The sequence below is a fragment of the Hirundo rustica genome, chromosome 6 (assembly GCF_015227805.2).
Source record: "Hirundo rustica isolate bHirRus1 chromosome 6, bHirRus1.pri.v3, whole genome shotgun sequence".
Classification (NCBI taxonomy): Eukaryota; Metazoa; Chordata; class Aves; order Passeriformes; family Hirundinidae; genus Hirundo; species Hirundo rustica.
The window spans coordinates 45,331,188-45,343,333 of record NC_053455.1 but is presented as its reverse complement, the minus strand read 5'-3'; positions in this window follow the sequence as shown (position 1 = coordinate 45,343,333).

The following is a 12,146-nucleotide window of genomic DNA, read 5'->3' as shown; positions in this document are numbered from 1 at the left end:
CGGCAGCTCGCGTGCGTCCCTCCGCCGTTAGCGCCGGCGGCGAGTGAGCCCCGTGCTCGCGCCCGGCCCCCCCTTTTATACGGCGTCTAGGCACGCGGGCCCGCTCGCGCCGCACGCTTCACGCCCGTTTGCCTGTGATTGGCTGGAGCCGGCTCTCGGTTCCGCCCTTGGAGCGGGGGTGGGTAGGGAAAGGGAGGGGGAGGGCGCGCGCACCCGGCTCGCGGCCCTTCCAGGCGTCTGTGATTGGTGCGCGCGCGCGAGGGGAGCACGAGGCGCTCGCCCGCGGGGCGGGGGCTGAGCCTGAGGGCAGCGCTGAGGGAAGGTGAGAGGGAGGGAAGGAAAAACAGCAGGGGGGATGGAAGGGAGAGAGGGGGCGCGTCACGATGCGCTGTGCCGTGGAGCTGCCACCGCTGGGTCCGCGGTGATGCGGTGCTGGATGGAGCCGGCGCCCCCTCGGGCATGGCTGAACAACGCGCCGGTGTTATTCGCTCCGTGACGTGACACCGAAGTATGTGCGAAATCTCCGCACGGTGCGAAGTGTGTCGCGGCAACCAACAATAAGTTTATTTAAAGTCCGTTCCTTATTGAAAGTGACCGAGTTACTTAGTTACCGTGTGAGGGCCGGCTGGCACTCACACGGTAACTAAGAGTGACGGTAAACCGGTCTCTGGTGGCTCGGGAGAGGACCGCGCCTGAACAGGAGGGTAAAGCTACTGGAGCAAGAATAATGTCTACACGCAGTGCTTTCGAGCTGAGTTTCTTATAGTTTTGGCATTGGAAATACGCTTTCCTATTTGGGGAAAGGCCAGCACCTGCCTTACGGTCCTTCCACCGCATCAGCCGAGAGTGGGAGCGGTGATGTCACAGCCCGCTGGAGGAGCCGCGGCTTTCCCGCCCCTCCAGCGGCGGGACAATCCCACCTAATGTCTTATATCACTCGTCGTAAATGAGCAGTAAACCAATAAATCCCTTCAAGCCTTGAACTAGCTCTGCACTTCCGTGATTTTTTTTTTTTTTTTTTTTTTTCTCTCCTTTGGCTGATCACCCTTGATTGTGGTGATCATTGTTAAAGATGGGGATTGCTGGGTTATGAGGGGGTTCCTGATAGGCTCCTTCCCTCATCCTTCCCCAAACTATTTCACCGCATGGGCTGCTCTCTCATTTTGTTGCATACTTCACTTCGGCACTCTTGTGCTGGAAAACCCCCAGGGAGACTATGGATTTTCTGGGAAGTGGCAGGAAAGCTCCAGCACTGGCTTTGGAACAAGCTTTGTGCTGGCAAAGCAGCTTCAGCACAACCAAAGCTGTTTTGGTTGAGGCATACCAGACCCTAGTTAAGAGGAAGAGTGATGTATGAGTTAGGGATGCCAAACCAGGGCAGAGGAGACAGAGATTTTATTTTCTCTTTGTACCTCAGCTCTTCATTTATGAAATAAAATCCTTTAACTCGGGTACGGATTAGATGCTGGCTAGGAGACATGCAGTCACTGCTGGAAATGGCTACTCAGGACTGCAGAGGAGTCCTTTTCTTTTTCAGGACTCTGCTCAAGTACTTGACAACATCACTGATGTTGAATAGCTAAACAGAAAAAATATGGAAAGAAGTGATGAAAATAGCAAAAATTTTGCCTTACACACAGGCCCTTCTGTTTCCAGGTGCTTGAGCTTCACACTGGTTTGTCATGATAGCATAGATAACAGGATTTGGGGTTTTTTTTCCTAATTAGACTTATTTGACTGATATTTTTTTTTTTCTAGACTGCTATCAGTGTAGAAAGAAAAGGCAGTAAAATCAGAGAAAAGAAACTTTTTTTTTTCTCCCCGGATATAGAGAATTCTACCCACTTTTATTAGATGAGAAAACTCCATCTCATTGCTACTGGCCATTTCACTTGACAGTTGTTCAAAAGCTTTGCTTCAAAATCTCCAATAATATCTTCCAATGTATCAGAGAATTTAATAGGAGATAAAAAAAAATTATGAAATATTTTTTTAGAACCTTTTTATTACGAGACACCCTTTCATAGTGTAAGTTTAGCTCGGGTTTCAGTCCTTTAATGACTTCCGTTTTGATAAGTATCCTGGATCCACGTGAAGGCCACATCCACGTTACCTTTAGACGCTTGTTCTGCTCATGACACCGTTTATTGGTTTTGTGCTTTCTTAGCAGTGAGCAACTCATAGCCATTCATTGTTGATTTTACAAAAAGGGTGTAACTCAAAAACAGTTCGCCGTGTTTTCCGGCAAATACGGTCTCTCCCCTGGGGAGCCACGAGAGTGGACAGAACAAAAGGCAAGAACAAAGTACTCGTAATAGAACTTGTGATATGCAAAAGGTGAATAATCGTAAGGGGCTGCAGGTTTAGTTGATATGAAGGCAAATAGATATGTTACTTGCCAAAATGATTTTTATTGCATTATGCCCAAAAGTAAATATTGGTTATTGCTTAGATGATGCTCATGTTTACATTGTGGGTAGGAGTTCTTTTAGCCACGGTACCCTGCACGGTACAGTTCAAGTGTGATTGGCTGGAGTGGGCAGGAAACAATGTGGCGGCAGTGGCACAAGCTTGCTCTGACTGAAATCCTAGGCAGCAGTGCCAGAGATATGAAGTGCATGGTCTGAAAGCATGATTCAAAACTCAGCAGAGTATGTGGAAAATAAATCTGCTCTTATCCAAGAACTTCCCCAGTTTGGCTCAAAGCACTCGGGAGGAGCAATGCATCAGAAATTTATACTGCTCTTCTTCATGCAGCATGCATTAAACAGACAAACAGTGAGATATTCTCCTTAGAGAGCTACTAAGATGTACTTGTCATAAGTTTTAAGTCCACATTCAAATAAAACATTTAGGAAAAAAAGAAAACAAAAACATTTCTTCTACTTATATGTGTAATATTTTTCTGCTCCTGAGGAGGAATCAATTACACTTAGGTAATGTTTGTACTCAAATTTAACAAAACTAAGGCTTCTGCTAACTCCAGAATAGATTGAAACCTAAAAGGCATCTGAAAAAAAAAAAACCCAAAACCAAACACCCCCCCCCAACTCCCCCCAAAAAAACTTAACAAAGAGAATTAAGTACTGAATTAATGTCTCAGAAGCTCCAAGACTGACTGGTTAAAGTACTGAACTTGGGTTTGTGAAGCCTGATTACATTCTCAGCAGCAACTGATGTCTGTTTCCATTTAGAAGCACCTTGTTGTTAGGACCAATGCAATATCCTATCCCATGGATTAGTCAATCAACCAGCCATCTTCTTCAGTAATGGGAAAAGGCAAACGTGTCTTCATGATCTTTATGTTGAATTTTACACCATAGCAACCAAACTGCATTAGCACACTTTTGTAGCGGATGTGGGTTCTGTATTTATGTTCAATTTCTGCCTCAATCTAATAGGTTAATTTGATGTAGCATCTAATAAATGAGAATAAAAGAGAGTAATTCCTCAGCTGCCTGTATCCCCTGGATAACCTGGCTTTAAAGCCTGTGAAGGAAGTAACTGAGATAAGGAACATTAGGCCACAGGCAAACACATAGTGACTAATTCTGCTGTAAGCAAGGTACAAGCTGGACTAAACTCCCCTCTTCTGGTGTGAGCAGAGCCTTGAGATTTTGTATGACCTCTGCTGTCAGCATCGAGGGAGACAGAACTGCTCGTCAAAGAAATCTCCTTCCCCTCAGACAGTAAAACACTTTTTTTTTTTTTTTTTCTGTAATTTACTTTGCCTTCAACTCCATACTATGACCATGTAATCTTTTACTTCAATGGCTGAACAGAATATAATTGTCAGTGAGTCCACTGCATCCTTTGAAGTAATGGAGACACTTCCACAAGTCCTGATGGAAATTTCTATTTTTCAATGGCTTTGAATGCAGCCTTAATATATATTCAATCAGGAAATAGTCAATCATGTCTCTTGTCTATGAGAGTATAATATGAGCCTTTTGTTAATTTATTAATTTGTGTAATTTGGTAAAGCTTATTGAAATTTTTTTCCCATTTCTCTGTAAAACTTCTATGCCTACAAAATTGCAGTTGGGTTGTTGCAATTTTATGTGATTTTATTCACACCAATTGCATAGTTTCAGCAGATATTTCTTACTGCTCACAAAAAAGCTAAACCTACAATTCTGACTCATAAAGCGCTCGACTTTCTTTCACAAGTCTCTCTCTTTTATTCCAAGCAGCAGCAGATTTTACTGGCAAGATCAAATGCCATGTAAGGCCAGATCTGCCACATGGCATAGAGAGAGTGATGGCGTGCAAATACTTATTTCAGCTGAAAAGCTTGCAGACATCATAATAGTAGTTGTTAATTAGTTGTTGATTCTTTATGGACCAGCAGCCAGTTGACACAGAGTTTGTGAATCCCCTTTCTGAAGCTAGACTGAGCCCAAGACTTTGACGTGGGAACTGTGCAGTTGTTGCAGTCTGGGTGAGAGTTTGAGGCTGTCCTTGAGTCCCTCAGCCTCTTGGCTTACCTCCTCAGAGCACTGCTCAAAGGGGAGCACTTTGCCATAACAAAGTACTCCCAGCCTAGTCCTGCATTCAGGTTGCACTTGGAGCAGGGAGCCTGCTTTTGTTCAGATCTTTGGTTCTACATCTGGTCAAACGCTTGCTGAATTTTAAACAAAAGTGAAGGCTGCTGTTTCTTATTCCCTGCACCAACGGCCAAAAAATGCTACTTTGAAAGACAGGGATTCGGAAGGTTTGCAGGTTTGCAGTTGTATTAGACACCTAGGCAAGATGCAGCTGCAAGAGAGAGGCTGCACAGCTGTCCCCCTTTCCTCTTCCTCAGTGATAGGAAGGGTGGTGGGATCGTGGCAGACAACATTCTCCCAGATCTCTGTCCCCAGCAAAAATACTGCATGGAAAAGTAGACAATAAACAGTCTAGGGAGAATATGGAAGCATAATATTTCACCCAAAAGCCCTTTTGCTTGTCCCTTCCCAAAAGAATTTGCATATTCTGTGCTTTGACGCTGTGAGACAGAATTTCAGGACTGAATTTGAGACAATCATAGGTTGTTTCATTTTCCTGCTATGTGGGGGTTTTTTTGGTTGTGTGTTTTGTTGTTGTTGTTGTTGTTGTTGTTGTTGTTGTTTCCAGCACCAATTATTAGCAAAAACCCGAGGTGCAACTTTGACCCTTGAAGTATACCTGCCAGAACACACAGGGTTAAGGAGGGTCAAGGGGAGGGGTTTACCCTCGGCACTGCTTGGTATTTGTGTCTCCTGTGAATGCAAGGGGTGTGTTCCACCAGAGAGCAGCCCTAGCGAGAGGATAATATGCTTATTCATTTGCTATGTTGGTCTAAGGTAACCACAAAGAACTAGAGCTTGTACAGTGCCAGGTACTCCAAGCAGTACACTAAGATAACATTACCTGGCCCTAGTCCCAGGGAATGACTTTTCCCAGAGTCAAATTGACCAAGCTTATTATATTACGAGATACTTAATGTCTTACTCTGCACCAGTTTGGGCTCATTGAAGAAATACATCTGGGAAATTCCTTTAGGACCTCAGATTTAAAAATCCAGTAGTAATAAGCTAAATATTCTCTTATGTCTCAAAAACTCTAGCCTTGAAACTCCTGCTTGTGACATGCGTTGTGGTACAACACCAGCTTTGAACGTAGCTGTAATCCACAGAACAATACACCATGACGTGAGTATCACTTTTAAATACAGGCTCTTCAACATCTGCTTTACTTTTGGACGAGAGTCAAACTCTTCCACAGCCCTATCCCAGCTCCCCCCGCCCCCGATCCCGAGAGAGTTCAAGAGTGCAGCCACGAAACCTTTGTCAAACGAGATTCTTGTAGCAGCCTCCCTCCCCAGCCTGGGGACTGCACAGAAATCCCCTTGCAAGGGAGTCCCTCCCAGCCTATGCTCAAAGAAGAAAACAGTTGCTATAGCAACCAGTTCTCTACCTGCACGGAACTGGCTCTCTCTTCCCTCTTCTCTGGTTTTATTAGCTCTGGGCGAGAAGCAGCTCGTCAGGTCAGGGCTATGCTTAGTTCTGCAGGCTGGAGGAATTCGAGCAAGGCACTGGAGGGGGCGGGGGTCCTCACCCATTAGGTGGTTGTTGCTTGCTAACTTTGCCTGCTGAAGAATGTCCTGTGTGAGAGTTACCAGTACTGTCCTTTTGTCACAGAGCCACCCGAGCTGCAGAGGGACAGGCACTTTGCTTCCCCTTCCTGCCCCAGCTTGTGGTGGAACCCTACTGCTATCTTGTCCAAGAGCAGACCTGCCACTTGCCATCTGTGGCGTTCCTTGCATATCCTGTGCAGCCTCACTGGGATAGATTGCAGTAGAAAAAGAAAAAGAAACTGAATATAGTTTCTTTTCTTTGATAGCACATTTTTTGTAGCTCTTCCTAGGGTTAAAAATTACCACAAAACACTGAAAGCACTGAGAAAATTCTAAACTATGCTAAAATGTATCTTTTCCAACATGTCTGCTGGGGCCAGGCAGCAGACCAACAGTTTTCTGTATTATGTGAGCCAAACAAACCTGCTGTAAGGAATAACATTCCAGACCCACCTCTAGTTCTGCCTGTGCAGCACAGACAAATTGCCTGCACAAGGTGGGGTGTGTTCCCCTGACAGCAAGTGGACTCAAGTATGATGTAGTGACTAGGGAGGGGGGGAAAAGCCACAGAATTAATTACTGTCAATGTAGTTATGGCCACTAATAAAAGGCTGCAGAGAATCATTTAGGACAGAGCAGGCAGCGCACTATATTATAAGTCACCAGGCACTGTCACTGCTCGTGTTAAATGCTCAGTCTGTGTGCTGTGAAGGACTCAAAAGCATTGACTGAACGCTGGGACAGACTAGGCAGGAGCAAGCAACTAGAAGAGTTCCTTATGTACATATAGCTGCCATTACCATGATAGTAAATGCTCTATATTTAAGTACAACACAATAAAATATTCCAGAACGCACCCACATCAATACCTTGCTTCAACAACAGTCAGCAGTAAAATAGAAATGTGCATACATTTCTAAAACATTTCAAAATCTATTATTGATCCAAAAAATGAGGTAGGTCACAGACTAATCTCAAAATGATTTGGACTTCTAAAATATCTTTTTTTTTTTTCACTCTGTTTTCCCTTGTTATGCAACAATTCACTATGCTAAGCATGCATAGCATTGGACTAATAGCAAGCTGAAATAGCTGATTTGTGATGGAACTTGCAACTCCAGATCTGCTGGTTATTCCAGCATGGTGCATGTGAAAAACGCCAATCACTTGTTTTAAAATTTTAAAAGTTTAATAGTAAATAAGATGGTTATAAAAAATAGAATTAGAGTAAAAAAATTGAAAAATTTTAGAGTAGACAATACGAGAAAATAAAAACAAAGTTACAGATGTCTGGGTGCCTTCCCGAGCCACAAGCTCTGGAGAAGGACCCTGGTTAACAAAGGATTATCTCTTAAAAGCAATAGCCTGTTGAATATTCATACATTTCATACATGATGTATAAATTCCATTCAAACAAAGAATCGTCTCTGGTTAGTATCTTTTTTTTTTTTTTTTCCTTCTTTTTTTTTTTTTTTTTAAATCTCTATGGCATCCTCAAGGCTGAGAGAGGCAGGAGGAGTTGGTCTCTTCTGATAAGGAGGTAGTAAATTCTTTTTTTCTCTGAAAGATTTACATTTTCCTGTGGTTAGTACATAAAAACTACATTTTAACTACAAAACTACATTTACCATACTATCAAACTATTAATACAACACCACCAATCAACACAACACAACACTTATAGTAAATATCTTGCATAGAGCCATATAATATGGACTTTTCATAGTGCAGTTTCCCCCTATGTTAGGATGTAAAAAAGGTGGGTTCCAGATATGGATAGTTTTGACTCAGGTGCTGATTATACTTAAGCAATTGGCGTAGCTTTTATGGCATCCTGGCAGTTTCCCATCTAAGCCAAAGAATGGCTCCTAGCTAGTTATTTCTTCGCGGGCCATTAAACCTCTAACAGTCAGCATAAGGAGGGGGCAGAGGGAAAATCTGGAATCTTTGGGGAGCCAAGCCTGCAGCAGTGGCAGCAGTGGAACTCTGCCTGGGGCAAGATACATGTTCTAGGTGAGAGCTTCACCTATTCACCTCACTCAGACCCATTTAATCCTTGCCAGTGATAGCAATTAGCAGTCTGAGGTTAAAGAAAGGTCATTGAGTTAGAAAATGATTCCAAATAGACACCGTGTGATTATTCATGATGAACTGACTGCCAAAGACACGGTCACTGGACTTGGAGCACACACGTGGAAGGCAGACAGGGTAAACAACAGGAACAAAGAGATTTGAGCATTTCAGGGGCTGGCCGTGCTCTTCCTCACACACATACACACATTGATTTTTCAGGTGCTCTAGAAAACTACAGTCAGTTTAGCACAGATACTGACAATTTCTTAGTCTATCTGATGAGATTTAAGTCATATTGCTATTTATAGGAGGAAACAGATCACTAAATTTTCTGTGCTCATTTATTTTATTTATTTATGTATGAATTCTCCCAAAAGATCAAATAACATTTTAAAAGTCAGACGTCTGACCTAGTATCTTTGACTAACAATATCTTGTTATTGTACAGGTCTTTAGACTTTCAATAATCTTTAAATTGCCATATTGGCATAAAATGGAGTAGATTTTTGTGTGAAACACTTAAAATCATCCAGATAAATTGTCTTCCTTCAGAAACAGTCATTGATAATTCCTGGGAGGTGAGGGTAATGCCTAAACTACCTAAACATAACAAGTAGAGACTGGTTTTTGACCCCAGAATTAAGCTCTGATAACAACTGATAATTGTTACCAGAATAGTGCTGTACACTACAGAACGTTTTAATGTTAAATTTTGTAAGCAACTAATTTAACCCTAATTTGATTCTGTTATGAAACACTCATGATAACAATTACTCATGATAACTAGAAAATACTGGTCACCAAGAAATTAATGCATATTGGAAACTCTCTGAATACAGAATGAAACCCATTGCCTCTTTAAGCATAGCACATAGTACTCAGTAACAGGTATTTAACAGATTTATGGATTTAATGCAACACGATAGAATTAATTTCCCCTTTCCATTCTGATGATAACACGTGCTGACTGAATTTACAAATCCGGTTTGTTATGTATTAACCAGTCATCTGGGAATCTGATTGAGTAACACAGCAGTTGTTGCAACACCAAGACTCCCATATAAATCATGCCTGAGTCCTAAGTCAATATTGGTTCAAATATTGATTCCCATGAGAGATAGGGCTGCAGTTGAAGAGGTTACAGGTGCTGACTGAACCACTTCAGAGAGAACTGCTCCCTCTGTGTTCATTGGAGATCGACATCAAAGTGCTCACTTCAGTTTGAATTCATGAGAACAGAGCATTTGCCTTCACATTCGATACTGAGACACTCTATCAGAACCTAGTTTTGATGTGCTAAAATCAAAGGTATCACATCGTGTTTAAGTATTAAGTTATTCAGTTATTTACACTCCAGAGAGATGTAACATCTGGGAAGAGGAGAGTGAGACACGAGAAGTTATTCTTTATGGGGCACTAAAAGCAGGAGGAGAGGGGGACATGCAGATATATTTTCCTGCTTAGAGATGCTGTAAAAACTGCTACGCAAAAATAAATGAACAAGCAGAAAAGGAATGTGAAGTTAAAGAAACATTGGACACCAAAATGAAAAAGTGTCTTCAACACTTTGGAAAATAGGTCTCTCATGAGTTGGAGGAAGCTCAAGGGAAAAGGAGTACCGCATCCCATTTGCTTTTACTCTAAGAAGAGATATTGTGAGCCACATCTACACAGGCAATCTGCTCTTCCATTACAATACAGCGATTTCCCTCACTTAGCCTGGAATCCCAGCTGTTCTGAGCAGGACAAGCACAGATCCTTCTGGATATGTTTTGCAGTTAGAGATCTAAACAAGAATGAGTTTCCCCAGTCTCCTGGGCACTGCTCTCTTGGCAAATCCTTAGGCAGAAGTTAGGGAAAAGAGCATGTATACTTGATTCCAACCAGTTTGAATCAGTGGACTGTGGATAACATAAGCCAAGTGCTCTAAATCTTCAAGTGTTGTAGATACTAATTTTAAGAGTGGCTCTGTAATTGCAATATTGACTAAATCAGTTGCTAAGAAAAGGGTTTATATCACAAAGATGAAGTTCCTGTTTTGAGCAATTTAAGGTAAGTACTTCAACATAAAAAAAGCTCAACCTGGCCTATTTCTATCTCTTAGAATAGCTCATTGTTTCTATTATTTAAAGGCACAGAAAGTAAATCTATGCATTATCTTGGCTTTCAGACTAACACTGTTTTCTTAATATTTGTAAAAACTCTGTTGGAATCAATGCTTAGAGCATCAGACCACATGAGACATGATATAAATCATGACATCTGAAAGCAAATAATACCTAACTAGTCACTGAATTCAGACTAATTAAAATAATAGAATATCCTGAGCTGGAAGGGACCCATGAAAATCATAAAATGCAACTTCTGACTGCATGCAGAACAACCTAAAAAAAGGCTAAACAATATAAGTGTGTTGCCCAAATGTTTCTTGAATAGTGACAGGCTTGGTGCCGTGACCACTTCCCTGGGAAGCCTGTTCCAGTGCTTGAGCACCCCTTCAGTGAAGATTTTTTTCTAATATCTAACTAGAGCAACAAAACATTCTCTAGTTGGCATCTTTACTGTGATATGCTTTCCACAATGCCATAGCACATAGCAGAAAATTGTTCCTTGAACTCCATGCAGACTCTCCTTGCCATGGACACATCCCCATGCATGCCAAACCGAATACTTTTGGCCTGCAGTATCTGCTGTGGTTGAGCCTCCCTACACTCCATGGAATGAAGAACAGACCAAATTCAGTTATCTCTCCATTCCTTCAAATTGCCCATAGCTGTAAGACAACATCCCTACATGTATCATTCCTCAGCATGTTGTGCAATCTTAAACCCTTTCCTTTCAAATGTAGTTAGCAGATTGCTCTGAATTGCACAATCGGTTCCTTTGTCCCCTAGCTGAAAAATTAGTGAAGTGTTAAGGATAATTTTTGCTATTGTAATCCAGATGCTGCAGCCAAAATGAACACGGTGATTCCTAGCTCGTTGTAGCCATATATTTTTCCCCTGTATCAGTTGCAGGAATTCAGTTTGTCAGTCCTCTTCAAAATGAGCTTCCTTTTTGGGACAGGATTTAGCCAGGTGGAGATCTGCCTTAGCTTCTCTTCAGACTTTGACATGGGACTTGCAAATCCATCACCTTGAAAGAGCAAGGACCTCCAGCAGCAGCATATGGGACCTCTCTGTTGTGAATTCCAGTAAAACTTCAGGGATCTCAGGTATGTAGCTCATCAAAACATGTCATGCCTCACAGCCAGACATCTGATGTTGCATGGAGTGATTCATTGCTACATCTGGGCAGGAGGTTGAGAGTGACCACAGCTCTCATTTTTTTGAGGAATACCAGCAGCAGATTCAGTGGCAGCTTGGAGATCCAGAGCTGTGTGGTACCCAGCAGAATCACAGCTATGTTAAGACATATGCTGAAACAACTAATTTAGGAGTTAACTTCAAGAAGTGCTGCTCTGGACCCAATGTAAACCTTTTCTGCTGAGAAAGACAAAAGATCTCCTGTGCCACTTCACAGTTCTCAGCGCCACATGGGAGCAGAGAAAGTATTGTAAGCAAGGTGTGATTGATTGTTATGTCATTCCCTCTCCACCCTTCTCTAGTGCTGGGCTCAAGGGGGCAATTTTGTACCAGTGACACAGCCATTACTTTATGTAGAGGATTTTCTCCCAGCTTCTCAACAATAGCATATAAGAGTAGTGTGCTTTCTGGGCAGGCAAAGTATCAAAACACTCTAGCTCAGCAATTGGCCCTTGCTCATCAACCATTTAAAGCAAAAATTATTGTAATTACAGGTTTGCACAAGAACAGGAAAAAATCCAACATAATTTTGACTCCAAGCACAATATCTGTAAGATTTCTGTTGCTTGGAGTTTTCAGGACTGTCTTACAGAGCATTCAAATAAGAATAGGCTCTTCCAAGCACAAGTCTTTAGTTTGTTTTCTTATTTATGCACATAGATTTTACCACA